Source organism: Elephantulus edwardii, unplaced genomic scaffold, assembly GCF_000299155.1.
Source record: "Elephantulus edwardii isolate Elephantulus edwardi_28Jun2011 unplaced genomic scaffold, EleEdw1.0 scaffold00008, whole genome shotgun sequence".
Classification (NCBI taxonomy): Eukaryota; Metazoa; Chordata; class Mammalia; order Macroscelidea; family Macroscelididae; genus Elephantulus; species Elephantulus edwardii.
In genome coordinates this window covers 420,062-429,582 of record NW_006399758.1, presented here as the reverse complement: position 1 = coordinate 429,582, position 9,521 = coordinate 420,062, and the positions used below count along the sequence as shown (strand labels likewise).

The window sequence follows — 9,521 nt, the reverse complement described above, 5'->3', positions numbered from 1 at the left end:
GGGTGGCTCTTTGGAGGCAAGGATTCTGAAGCTCTGTCTAACATAGTTTGGACATGTTGTAAGGAGGGACCGGTCCTTTGAGAGGGACCTCATGCTTGGTAGGGTGGAGGGACAGTGCAGGAGGGGAAAGCCCTCTATGAGATGTATTGATTCAGTGGCTGGGGTAATCAGGATGGGTGTATGAGAGACAGTGTAATTTATTATACAGGCCCGGTGTTATCATTTCATTTTGTTGCATTCCTTTTTATGTGTTTGCTGTTTAATGAGTCCAATTACCTTTGCTATCTCTGTGTGAAGGAGTTCTAGAATTTCTTGTAGAATTGGTCTTCCCACCACCCCCCCCTACAAATTCCTTAACTACCTGCTTTTCTGCAAATGACCTAATTTCTCCTTTATATTTGATAGACGGCTTTGCTGGATACAGGATCCTTGTCTAGCTGTTGTTTTCTTTCAGGCTTCCGTATGTACCATCCCTTTGTCTTCTTGTTCACATGTTTTCTGCTGAGAAGTCAGAGCTTAATCTTAATGGTTCTTCCTTCTTTGTGGGTGACTGTTTTTCTCATACTCCTTTTAATATTCTTATACATTTGATTTTGGAGAATTTGATTATGATATTTCTGTGGTGTTTTTCTTTTGGGGGTTCTAATCTGTCTGCTCAGCATCAAGAAAATAAAGATTTTCACAACTGGGCCCATTGGCAGCATCTTGATAGATGGAGAAGAGATTGAAATTGTTAACAATTTCAGCTTGCTCTATTCCACCGTCAACACTCTTGGCACAAGTAGTCAGGAAATCAAAAGACGAATTGCATGTAAAAAAAAAATCTCTCAGGGACCTCTCCAGAGTGCTAAAGAGCAATGATGTCCAGGCCATACTCTTTGCAGTTACTTGCTATGCATCAAAGAGCTGGGCAATGACTAAGGATGACAGAAGAAAAATTTCTGCCTTTGAGTTGTGGTGCTGAAGAAGAGTATTGAACCTACCATGGACTGCCAAGAGAACTAACCGGTCTATCTTGGAGAGTGTGAACCTAAGTTTCTCTTTGGAGGCAAGGATTTGGAGACTATGCCTCACATATTTTGGGCATGGAGCCAGGAAGGACCAGTCTCTGAAGAAGGATATCATGCTTGGAATGGTTGAGGGACAGTGCAGGAGAGGCCCTGGATGAGATGGATTGACACAATAACTGGGGTAATAGTGAGATTGGCTCAAGACAGAGCAGGATTCAGAAAATTTGTGCATAAGATCGCTATGAGTCATAGTTGGCATGATAGCACATAACAATAACAACAATCTGTTTGGAGTTCACTGGACTTCTTGAATATGGATTTTTCACAATGTTTGGGAAGTCTTCATCTACTACCTCTTCCATTGTTTTCCCAGTGTTTCATTTTCTCCTTCCCTTCCTGTTCTGAAATTCCAGTCACATGTATGTTTTTCCATACATTTCTTCATTTTCCTTCCATCTTCTCTGTTTCGTCTTCTAATGTGTTCTTATTGAGATTCTTGTCTTCTAGCCCATTGACTCTGTTCCATTTCTTCTGTTCTGTTTTGGGTTTTTTCCCCCTCCAGCATGTTGAAGCAAGTTGTTGTATCATCTGCGTAGGGCAGGTTGTTGATGAATCTTCCTGCAGTCCTAATGCCACACTCCTCTTCACACAGTCAGCCTCCCAAGGGAACTGTTCTGCATACATACTGAAAAGGTATGGAGATAGGACACATCCCTGATGCACTCTTTTCCTAATTTTGAACCATGCAATATTTCCTTGCTCTGTTCTGATGACTCTTCTTGTCCAAGTATAGTTTTTCCAAGAACACAATCAAGTATTCTGGGGGTCCCATTCTTCTCAAGGTTAGCTGCAGTTTGTTGTGATCCACACAGTCAAGTGCCTTTGCATAGTCAATTAAACAAAATAAACATCTTTCTGATATCTTGGTTTCAGTCACGATCAATCTGGCATCAGCAGTGATACTCCTTCTGCCATGCTATGCTCTCTTATGAACCCAGCTTTAATTTCTGGAAATGCTCTGTCTACATGCTGTTCTAGCAATTTTTGAATAATCATTAGCAAGATTTTTCTTGCATATGATAATTAATTGAAGAACAAATTCAAACCTCGACTTGCTACAATCAAGGATGCTTTAGGCAGAATGTTAAATGGTCCAGGAGGTATCAAAAGAAGATGGAAGGAATATACTGAGTCATTGTATCAAAAGGAATTGGCAGATACAGAAGAATTTAATGAAATAGCATTTGAGCAAGAACCTATGGTGATGAAGGCAGAAGTTCAAGCTGCTTTGAAGGAAATAGCAAAAAATAAGTTCCCATTCCAAAGAAGGGTGACCCAACTGAGTGTGGAAACTACAGAACAATCTCACTGATTTCACATACAAGCAAGATTCTACTGAAGATTATCCAAAAACGACTGGAACAGTACATCAGCAGAGCACTGCCAGAAGTCCAGGCTGGGTTTAGAAGGGGTCGTGGCACTAGGGATATTGTAGCTGATGTTAGATGGATCTTAGCAGAAAGCAGAGAATACCAGAAGAATGTCTATCTGTGTTTCATTGATTATGCAAAGGCATTTGACTACGTGGATCATAACAAACTATGGCTGACTCTGAGAAGAATGGGAATTCCAGAACATTTAATCGTGCTAATGCGAAACCTGTACTTGGACCAAGAGGCAGTCGTCATAACAGAGCAGGGCAACACTGCATGGTTCAAAATTGGGAAGGGTGTACGCCAGGGATGTGTCCTATCTCCATACCTTTTCAACCTGTATGCAGAACAGATTATCCGAGAGGCTGGGCTCTATGAGGAGAATTGTGGCATCAGGATTGGTGGATGATCTATCAACAATCTGCGTTATGCAGATGACACAACCCTGCTTGCTGAAACTGAGGAGGACCTCATGCACTTGCTGTGAAGGGTCAAGGACTGCAGCCTTCAGTATGGACTGAGGCTCAATGTCAAGAAAACAAAGATTGTCACCACTGGACCAATTGGTAGCATCAGGATGGATGGCAAAGAGATTGAGATTGTTCACAGCTTCAGTTTGCTCGACTCCATGATCATCATTCTTGGCACCAGCAGCCAAGAAATCAAAAAACGTATTGCGATGGGAAAGTCTGCGGTTAGGCACCTCTCTAAAGTACTCAAGAGCAATGGTGTCTCTCTGGAGATGAAGGTGCGCCTGATACAGTCCATGGTCTTCGTAATCACTTGTTATGCATCAGACAGTTGGACAATGACTAGGGAGGATTGAAGGAGAATTGATGCCTTTGAGCTGTGGTGCTGGAGAAGAGTATTGATTGTACCATGGACTGCCAAGAAAACAGATTCATCCTAGAGAGGGTTAAACCAGGCTACTCCTTGGAGGCAAGGATTTTGAGGCTCCGTCTAACATACTTTGGACATGTTGTGAGGAGAGACCGGTCCTTAGAGAGGGACATCATGCTTGGGAGGGTGGAGGGACGGCGCAGGAGAGGAAGGCCCTCTATGAGGTGGATTGATTCAGTGACTGGGATAATTGGGATGGGAGTGTCGGAGACAGTGCGATTGGCACAGGATAGAGCAGGGTTTAGGGCTGTTGTACATAGGGTCACTATGAGTCACAAACGACTCGACGGCACCTAACAACAACAACAATGTGATAATTAATGAATCCTTGGACATGCTGAACAGTCTACATCAAGATATTTGGAAGACAGCTACCTGACCAACTTGCTGGAAGAGATCCATATTTGTTCCCATTCTGAAGAAAGATTACCTAACAGAATATGAAAATTACTGAACACTATCATTATTATCATGTGCAAGTAAAACCTAGCTTAAGATTAATCATGAGGGATATTAATCTATAATTTTTTTTGAGATATCATTGCCTGGGTTTGCTAACAGGGTTATACTTGCTTCATACCGTCAGTTTGGAGCATTCCCTTTTTTTCTATGTTCAAAAATATTTCTTGTGGAATTGATGTCTGCTCTTCTCTGAATGGTAGAATTCTCCAGTGAAGCTGTCTGGGTTAGAACTTTTTTTGTTTGGACAATTAAATACTTGTTCAGTTTTTGCTTTTGGGGTTTTTTTAAGTTTTTTTTTTTTTTGCTGAGTGTCTTAATCAGGAAGAGGAGTTGGATTTTGTCAAATGCCTTTTCTGCATCAATGGCTAGGATCTTGTTATTTGCTCTTTTTAAAAATTTTTATTGGTTTTAATTTAATCATATACATCATGTTTTGCACTGTACCTTGTGTTTTATAAAATTGTTTATATACATTCTATTTTATATAATTAATTACCATTGCTCTGTGCCTATTATCACTCATCATTTCAGGGCCCCATTAACCATTTTCCATTACTTCACCCCTCTACACCCACTAACCTCTGCTGTCCCGATGATTTTCCCCCTTCCCTTTTTTCTGCCTGCCATTTCTCCCTTCTGAATATTTATACATATTTTATTCAATTATTTTCCTGTTTTCACAATAGTGACTTATGCAATATTTATCCTTACATAATTTCGATATTTCACTCAGCAAAATACTCTCTAGTCTCTCCCAAGTTATGTAATATTTTATTAAATCATTGCTTATTAGTGCTTCAAACTGTTTCATCATGTAAATGTACCACAATTTCTCAATCCATTCATTGATAGGTATGTGAGCTGTTTCTGTTTTCTTGTTTTTGTGAACAACATTGCTATGAAGTTAGGTGTATGATTGTCCATTCATGTCTCTGTTCTAATTTCCTTGGGATATATTCCTGGCAGTGCAATAGCTGAGTCATACAGAGATTGTGATCTTTCTTTCTCCCATTGGGAAGCTGGCAGATTTGAAGTGCAGACCTTTAGGTTAGCAGCTCATCTCCTTACCACTAAGCCACCAGAGCTAACCCAGGGGCTGACTGCAGGCTCAGTGTTGCGAAGTTTACCAGCTTCCAGAGGGAGATTTTGAGTATAGCCAAGGGCATATTCCTGGTGCCAGAAGCAAAATAGCACAAACCTAGCCTGGAGCAGAACTGGGATAAGGTAGAGAGAGAAACAGCCACATGGTGAGGAGGAAGAGTCACTCCCTTGATCACTGGGCAGACATGGGATGACCAAGGAGGAGATCACATTTTCCACATTGCCAGCTAGCCACAAGTGTGGATGTCCATGTAGTCCTGCATTTCAAGTCTAGCAAACAGCTGTTCAGAATAGTTGCAATGTGTTATCTCCTTATTTGATGTAGCTTCCTTCAGTGTTTGAAGCACTTCTTTGGTTTTACTCTTTAAACTCGGAATCTGTATATTGATTATGCCTATTTTCTGGTGTCTTCAGTTAAAGAGGGTCTGAACTGCTGTCTCTCTACTCTGCCGTCTTTCTCAGAAGTCTACTGCCTGCTGCTAGGAAATGAGGGAAAATAATGTTGAAGTTGTGTTATTGTTGTTAGGGAGCTCTGGCAACCTAGAGCATAAGGAACTGAGCTGCCAACTCAAAGGCATGTGGTTCGAATTCGTCAGCTGATTTACAGGAGAAAGATGGGCAGTCTCCTTCCTCATGTGATTTACTTCCTCTGAAAACCCTCTGGAGGGCCAACTATGTGTAGATTCTAAATAATAAAAATTGTTATGCTAAACTAAGGAGGGATTATTATTATTATTATTATTATTATTATTTTTATGTGTGTACCATCAAATCGGACCTGATTGGTACAGGAGGCAATTGTTCCTCCTTCTTCAGCAGAGCGTCTGGTGGATTTGAACTGCACATCTCTGGGATTGCAGTGCAGCTTCTTGCCACTAGCCCACCAGAGCTCGCCTAAACTGAGGAGGTTTTAACACTTAATTTAGGTAAGGATCAGATGTTGGCTTCATGAAGATTCTTGTTTTAAGTTATAATACATTTTAAAAATAATAGCTTTGTTGAGATGTAATTTGTATAGCTATCCACATATCTGCCTGTTTGTTCTGCTTTGGAGGCTTGAATGCTACTGTGATGCTGGAATCTGTTCAACCAGTATTACAAATACCAACAGGGCACCTCTGATACACAGGCTTCAGCAAAATTTCCACATTAAACCTAAGACTCAAGACTGGCCATCCACTACTGAAGTAGTAACAGAAGAAAGTTGTTAAATATTGTACCAGAAGATGAATCACTCTGGCTGGAAGGCACTCAAAATGAGACTAGAGAAGAGTTGTCTCTTCAAAGTAGAGTCTACCTTAATGTGGATAGGGTAAAGTGTTTACCCAATGAAAGAGCTTCATTTGCTGATGTAGTAAGATGCCCAATGAGGAGGGAAAAAAACATGCAGACATCTACTAATAATTGGACTGTGGAATGTACAACAAGTGAATCTAGGAAAATTGGAAGTAGTCAGAAATTAAATAGAATGCATAATTGGCCAATTTTGATCAGCCATACTTCTTTAGGAATGAAAATTAAAGCTTAATGGTATCACATTCATCATCAAAAAGGGCATTTCATGATCTATCCTGAAGTACAGTGCTGTCAGTGGTAAGATACTGTTCATACACATACAAGGAAAACCTTTCAGTACACTATTAAAATATTTGCACTGGCCAATAAAACCATAGGTGACTTGAGGAGGACAATTTCAAGATGTAGCCTAAATTACAATGTTATGAATGTAATACACATTCAAGAATGCCCTGTTAATACAACTATTATTCAAATATGTGCACCAATAACTAAACCTAAAGTGGAGAAAATTGAGGATTTCTACCAACTTTTACAGTCTATAACTGACCAAACATTTAAAAAAGATGCATTAATAATTATTGGTCATCGGAATGCAAAAGTTGGAAACAGTGAAGAAGGAAAATAACAGTCTTGGTGACAGAAATGAGACTGGGCATCACATGATTTAATTTTGTACAATGAATGATTTCTTCATCTCAAATACCTTGTTTTTTTCTTTACAATTTTTAATGGTGAAGAAGTGGTTTAGAATAACTGCCAAGTTACATAAATTAACTTTTCTATGTGGGATTGCAGCCTTCAATATGAATTGAGGCTCAATATCAAGAAAACAAAGATTCTCATCACTGGACCAATTGGCAGCATCAGGAATCAGGATGGATGGTGAAGAGATTGAGTTGTTCACAGCTTTAGTCAGCTTGGCTACACAATCAACACTCTTGGCACCAGCAGCCAGGAAATTAAAAGATGTATTGCAATGGGAAAGTCAGCTGTTAGGGACCCGACCTCTCTAAAGTACTCAAGAGCAATGGTGTCTCTCTGGAGACTAAGGTGAATCTGGTACAGGCCATGGTCTTTGCAATCACTTGTTATGCATCAGAGAGCTGGACAGTGACTAGGGAGGAGAGAAGGAGAATTGATGCTTTTGAGCTTTGGTGTTGGAGAAGAGTGCTGAGAGTGCCATGGACTGCTAAGAAAACAAACAGATTCATCCTGTAGAGAGTTAAACCGGGCTGCTCCTTGGAGGCAAGGATTCTGAGGCTTCATCTGACATACTGTGGTCATGTTGTAAGGAGGGACCGGTCCTTGGAGAGGGTCATCATGCTTGGGAGGGTGGAGGGCAGGCACAGGAGGGGAAGGCCCTCTGGGAGATGGATTGATTTGGTGACTGGGGCAATCAGGATGAGTGTTGTCGGAGACAATGAGATTGGCACAGGACAGAGCAGTTTAGAGCTATTGTACATAGGATCACTATGAGTCGCAAGCAACTCAATGGCATATAACAACAAAAACATGTGTAATCCCAGAAAGAACACGCTATTGGACAGTGCAGACTGCACCAGAGTTTTCATCATTTGCTGTCTTGATGTGTGACTGAGCGTGGGCCATGGACCCATCTTCACGTGGTCCAGAAAAAAAAAAGGTGGCCTCCAGGCTTGGCAGGCTTCAGGTCTCCCTCTATCACAGGGTTGGGTTCTGGTCTTGGTCTTGAGTGATCGGGGTTCTCAGGCAAAGGTTGATCTGTTTTCCCTTTAGTGACCTTTGACAGCTCTCCCAGGTCAGGGCACACCCAGCCCAGTTTGTTCATCACACACTCATCAGACTTTGCCTGCTATTTCCAACAGCGAAAAAATAACTGCAGGTTGGAAAAATCAATGCAGGTCCAATATACTGTAAAAGGTACCACACAGCTATGCTTTATCTGCCTAAAGAAGTCCAAAGCACATTTGTTGATAAGCTTGCCTTTCTCTAAACAATGCCTCAGATCTTTCTCTTCCCGGTGGCAGAGCATGAACTCCTTATGGGGCTTATCGTACTGAGCGCCATAGTGATGGGCTGCAGCTTTAAGGATGGCAGAAGTGACTTTGACCTCCTGCACTTACAGCTCCTCTAGATTGGGCAGCTCTTCTATCCCAGGCATGATGACTGCAGCCTGGATCCCGCCGAGGTGCCCTCAACCATTGTGCCCTTGTCTCCTTGAACTCCCCTTAGGAGTAACAAAGTCAAGTACCTTTTTTAAAAACCACAAAAGACATCTTTACACATGGACCTCACTTAGTAGAATGGACAGTAATGAGAGTGATTGTATCTATGGAAAGAATCATTAGAGAATCTCAATGTAAGCAGTCAAAACCAAGCCAAGTGCTGACTGTGGAAGAGACCATCATTTACTTATGTACAGATTCAAATTGAAGCTGAAGAAAATTAAAATAAGTTCACAAGAACCAGAATATGACCATGAATTTAACACACTTGAATTAAATTCAAAATAAACTCAAGAATAGGTTTGAGGTATTAATGAGTGAAAACCAAAAGGATTGTGGGATGACATCAAAGAAAATTATCCATGAAGAGAGTGTAAAGGTCATTACAAAGAAAGAAGAGGAAGAAAAGACCAAAATGGATGTCAGAAGAGACTGCAGATTGCACAAGAGCTGCTTCAAGAAGCCAAAACAAAGGGAAGAAATGCTGAAGTAAAAGAGCTAAACAGACAATTTCAAAAGACAGCTTGAGAAGACAAAGCAAAATATTATAATGAAATGTGCAAAGAGCTGGAGCTGGAGAATAAACAGGGAAGAACTCACTTGACATTTTTGAAGCTGAAAAACAAATTCCAGCCTTGAATTGCAGTACTGAGAGATGCCATGGGCAAAATATTTAGTGATCCAAGAAGCATCAAAAGAGATAGAAGGGATACAGTGTCACTGTACCAAAAAGGATTGGTTGACATGGAAAAATTTTAGGAATTACAGCAAAGCAACAGTGTCAGTCTAGAGACTAAGGTGCAACTGATCCAGGCTGTGGTCTTTTCAGTTACTTGCTATGCATCAGAGAGCTAGGCCGTGACTCAGGATGACAGAATTTAAACCTTTGAATTGTAGTGATGGAAAAGAGTTTTGAACATGCCATGGACTGCCAAGAAAACAAAGAGGGTGCCTTAGAGAGGGTGAAACCAAATTTCTCCTTGGAGGCTAGGATTTTGAAGCTCTGTCTCACATACTTTGGGCACAGGTCAGGAGAGACCAGTCCTTGGAGAAGGACGTCATGCTTGGAAGGGTGGAGGTATGGTGCAGGAGAGGAAAACCCTGGATTGACA

General features: G+C 41.0%; 1 protein-coding gene and 1 pseudogene across 1 annotated transcript in view; one reads left to right on the top strand and one right to left on the bottom strand.

Moving 5' to 3' along the window:
- Positions 1-9,521, top strand: part of SPIDR (scaffolding protein involved in DNA repair) — a 404,690-nt gene that overhangs the window by 361,457 nt on the left and 33,712 nt on the right. The gene's annotated exons all lie outside the window — the stretch shown is intronic.
- On the bottom strand, positions 7,824-8,345 carry LOC102874361 (annotated as a pseudogene).